The sequence below is a fragment of the Palaemon carinicauda genome, chromosome 2 (genome assembly GCF_036898095.1).
Source record: "Palaemon carinicauda isolate YSFRI2023 chromosome 2, ASM3689809v2, whole genome shotgun sequence".
Classification (NCBI taxonomy): Eukaryota; Metazoa; Arthropoda; class Malacostraca; order Decapoda; family Palaemonidae; genus Palaemon; species Palaemon carinicauda.
The window spans coordinates 13,162,900-13,167,899 of record NC_090726.1 but is presented as its reverse complement, the minus strand read 5'-3'; the positions used below and the strand labels follow the sequence as shown (position 1 = coordinate 13,167,899).

Sequence of the window (5,000 nt, the reverse complement as noted above, 5' to 3'; positions counted from 1 at the left end):
AGCGTACATTCTGCTTTCCAATTTGCTAGAAGTGTTTGAGTAAAAAAAAAAAAAAAAAAAAAAAAAAAAAAAAAAACATTCAACATATATTATTATAAAAAACTTCTTTACGTAATACATAATTTGTTAAGTTTCCTGTAACAGATATTATAATTTATATTTATAAATTATTACGCGTTGCTTAAGAAGTTTGTTTATAAAGTATTTTGTAATAAATATAATTGAATATTTGAAGAAAAAATCCAGAATTTTCTTAACATAAGTATTCCGGAATTAACTGAATTCGTTTGAGGAATTCGGGCTATATAGCCAGGTGCTGGAGCCTGTGAATCCTTTTATCCCATGTTTGCCACTAGGGTAAACTCATGCCCTTGCACTATAAAGTAAAAGTGGGAAGAGGTAGGACATCCCAAGAAACAAAGGAGGCAAGTGTGAAATTGAAGTTAGACGATGTAAAAGCAGATGTAGCTATAAGCTGAATGAATGCTACACTGACCTCTAAGTAACAATTACAGTACACGACAGGAGGTGAAATCATGGCAGTATCCTTCTAAGAGACTTCTAAATAAGATTGAGCCATAAATCAAAAGAATAAGATGGTGGTTTTCTCGATAGAAATAGAATAAGGATAAAGATTTTATCGAAGAGCTTTTGTGGACTATCTTTTTCCCAAACACTATTATATATGGAAATAGAGGATAGGTGACTAGGAGCGTTGAGAGCTTTATTATTCCACAGTATGTGTAAATAGGACGTTTTATATGTACTGTAGGTAGATAACTGTTTCAGGAAAGAATTAAATAATTACGTCTAGTTTGTTATCTTTGTTTTAGTAGAAAATCTGATAGCGTTGGATGGAAACTGTCAAGGTTCACTTAAGATTCTCTTTTATAAGTTGCTCAATAGATTTACTTATTTTTTTTTTTCAAGGTTCACTTAAGAATTTTAGTCCTTATAATATATCTTTTCATGGAAATAAATATGTGCGACTTGTTAAGGGTTAAGAGAGAGATGAAGAATAAATATTGTGGAAACGACCCTTTCCCAAACAGTTCAATAAGTGAAGCTCCAAACAAGCAAGTTGTATATAATATTTACCTGAATATAATTAACCTAAGTATATCACAATCCTGTTTTCCTAGCTGTGAAAAAAACTGCGTTGATCAAACCAATATACAAAGGAAAAGGTGATGTAAACGAACCAAATTCATATAGGCCCATTTCAAATTTATCCTACATGTCGAAGCTTATTGAAAAAATAATAAGTGAGCAATTATGGGTGCATATTGACGAGTTAGAGGTATTCCGGGAAAATCAATCGGCCTACAGAGCTAATCACTCTACAGAAACTACCTTATGCTCAATAATGAATGATATGATAGGTCTTCTTGATGAGGAAGTGTGGAATTTTGATTGTTAGATCATAGTGCTGCTTTCGATACTGTTGTGCACGAGTTAAAGCCCATTGGAGTGACTGAGGGATCACTGGAATTTTTGCAAAGCTACTTAACGAACAGGAAGACTATATTAGAAGTTTCTGGAAACCGATCCAGTGAAAAAATTCTTATGAAAGGTGTACCAAAGGGTAGTGTTTTGGGCCCTATCTTGTTCAGCATATATACTATCGAGCTATCACACATCTTGAAAAAACAAAAAGTGGGCTTTAAACTATATGCAGATAATACTCAGTTTTACCTTTCAATTTCAACAACACATGATACAAAGAAGAAAATTGATGAGATAATGACAAATAAAACATGGATGCAGAGAATAAAGCTTAAATTAAATGATGATAAAACAGAATGTGTGTGTTTTGGCACAAAGGTGGCTTTGAAGAATTACCAGTTATTTCAAAGTATTAAAAATTGGTGACGCTGATGTTAGGATTGTGCCTATTGTGAAAGATTTGGGTGTACTGATATTGTAATTTGTCAATGAGGGATCAGATAGTGAACACAGTGTAAGTGTGTAACTATCACCTGAGAAACATAACATTTACTAGAAAATATTTAGCAGAGGGCAGTAAAAAAATTCTAGTGATGAGTCACGTAATATCAAGGGTTGATTATTGCAATTCTTTGTACTATAAATTGCCCAATACACTAATAAGAAAGCTTCAAAATGTGCAAAACCGGGCGGCTAGACTGATAAAAAGGCATTAAACTTCGGGAGAGAATAACTCCTGCATTGATCAATCTACATTGGTTACCTATTAAGGCTAGAATTGAATTTTAAATTTGATTGTTCACTCACAAAGCACTCAAGTGATAAGCCTAAATATCTTCGTGATTGCTTGGTCTCCTACCCTCAAGCTATTAGCGTTGCTATAAGAGTTAGACATGCTGATGACCCATATAGACTATTCGAAATTAGTGTGAATCATGCAATAGGAGGAAATTTTTTTTTTTTTTTTTTTTTTTTTATGCTGCACCGAGACTCAACGACCTTCTACTTGATGTCAAGAATAGCAAAAATGTGGCAGCTTTTAAGAAAAACCTGAAGACTTATCTCTTTGGAAAGTGTTATAATAGTGATCTGAAAACTATTAAGCCTGAATACAAATGCTAAAAGATACAGAGCAAAATATTAACTGGAAAAAATTATTTTCACACACCAAGGGGCGCCTGAACAGACTAAGTGTCTGATGGAGGGCGAGAAATAAACACCTAAAAGTAAAAGTGAAAGTAAAACTATAGTTTACGATTTTGCAATAATGTAAAAGCACAGAATCCACGTCCACACGACCGGATAGTGTCGTAGAGCAATTTTTTTTTTAAGACAATGATTGATGGGAGGATTGGGCGTTGATGACATTAGAAGCATGCGAACTAGAGGCATAGCTATAACTAAACACAATGCTGCCAATCTATCTTATCCCAATACTCCCTTTACTTAATCACCGAGCATAGTTGAACACCCATATTTACGCATACGTACAAAATCGAAGTTTGGTTATTAGTCATTTCCAGTCCAAAGTAGAACGAACTCGGGATCATGATGGTTGAGCAATAAGATTAAGATGGAAATAAAAGAATTCTGCACTGCAGCATTGAAAATGCAGCTCTTTTGGAACTAGAAGGAACTCATGAACCAATTTCACAACTGCAAGAGTTCTGTCATTGACTTACAATTTTAATTTAAGTAAGATTATACATGAAAATGTATACAAGCAATATGCAATCTTCTTTGAGGTGGTAAAACCATATAAACCAAGCAGAGAATACTTGGGGGACTAAACTAAAGTAACTAACAGTAGGTCATACAGTCAACATGGTATATGCAGCTTGTGCCTGAGGTTATGTGATTTGTCGTTCCTTGTCAATACGCACATGTCAGCCAGATTCAGAGTGTTCTCCTTTGCAGGACTGAGTATTACTGTTCTTTTTAGGTCACCAAGCACTTCCCACTAATGTGGATGTACAGTACATTACCTTGTACAGGTTTGGTATGTATGTGGTCTTTGGTTGCAACCAACCGCCTTTCTTATTGAGAAGGAATTATGTCGACAGTTTAAATCTGGTATTGACCTAAATAAGGTTTCCATTGTTAAAAGTAGTCATATATACACTTTTAAAATGTTTGACTTGCAACTTTTATACATTATGAAATTACGCTTTACAATCTTGAGACATTCGTGAACAAGTAGTTTGTTTATACTACCAAAAAAAAATGAGCTTACTTTTCAATGTATTATACTGTAGATATGCGAGAACTTACCCACCATTTAAGATATCAGACTCAGAAATGTTTGTCAAAAGTTGAATCTAACCTAGAATTTTGATTGCCAATTAAGAATCCTAACCATGTTAGATTATTTGGCTCAAACAAGTTTGGGAGCTTAAGATTTAAAACCAAAAGTAAAAGTTAAAAGTTAGTTGTAAAAGATGAATAAAAAATAAAAAAAAAATCCCTCAACTGTAAAAAACAACAACTAGTGCTTAAGGTATTATTAAACTTATATAATTCTTAAATTCATCATACTATCAAAGGTGCCCTGTTTTCTCTATAGAGAGTAAATAAATTAGTTCATATTGGCGTATTAACATTTTATCAGCAGTTTTAAGACTAACATTGATAACACTACTTGAACACAAACACTAATATTTAATGATTGTAATAATACAAGGGGAACTGCAAATACTTCAAAACTTATAAAATTCTAATTAAAGAGGGTTTTACAGAATCATTTAAAATTAAAAAAAAAAAAAAATATTCGGTACTAAGAAAAGTGCCATTTTAAGCCTTCAAAGTTTATGAGGAGCTTTTAAAAGTCCACGTTAAAAAAAAGTGAAAAGAAAAAGAAACTATAAAACATTACGGAACGGCAAATTAAAACTCTTATTATTTTGGTCTTAGGTTAACATCTAGTAATAAAACAATAACTAATGAACATGTATATATATTGGCCAAGACAATAATAAAACCGATAAAGCATTAAACCATTACGAGTAGGTTAGATATAAATAAAATACAGGTCTATTAAACAGTTATGAATGGACAATCATTTAAACATTAAAATAGTATCGCTTATAAAAAGTAGAATATAGTTTCCCATTGGATCCAAATACAAGGAAGATACAGAAGACAGTAATAGGATTATTTTTTGTTTCATTTTTTGGGGGGAATGTGTAAAAAATCCTCTTGAGGACTAGAGATGATTTAAAAAAAAAAAAAACTTGAAGACTTTCCGCTTATAACATTTCATTTTTTGACACCTCGGACAGATTATCTTCTGCGTCCCGTTAATGAAGCCTTGAAGTTTAACAGTTGAAACTTATATCTGCCTGTAAAGAAAGAAAATCTTATCAACAAGTAAATTTGATTAAATGTAATCAGGCCAGGTAATTCAACCATCAGCCATCTCAGTATGTACTACAATGATAGCAAGATCCTAAATTAGTAGTTATGTCAATGTGCTTGAGCAAACATTCAATGATTTCCTCAGGCATTTAAAGGAATTCCTTTCAAATTGGATGACTAACAGATTGGTTCATATTAAA

General features: G+C 32.5%; 1 long non-coding RNA gene across 1 annotated transcript in view; it reads right to left on the bottom strand.

Annotated features, from left to right (window-relative positions):
* Window positions 1–4,383: 4,383 nt before the first annotated feature.
* LOC137615299 (uncharacterized) overlaps window positions 4,384–5,000 on the bottom strand; it is a 1,603-nt gene continuing 986 nt past the window's right edge. The window contains exon 2 of the long non-coding RNA XR_011039211.1: window positions 4,384–4,784. This is a non-coding gene — a long non-coding RNA (uncharacterized lncRNA). The remainder of the gene's footprint in view (window positions 4,785–5,000) is intronic.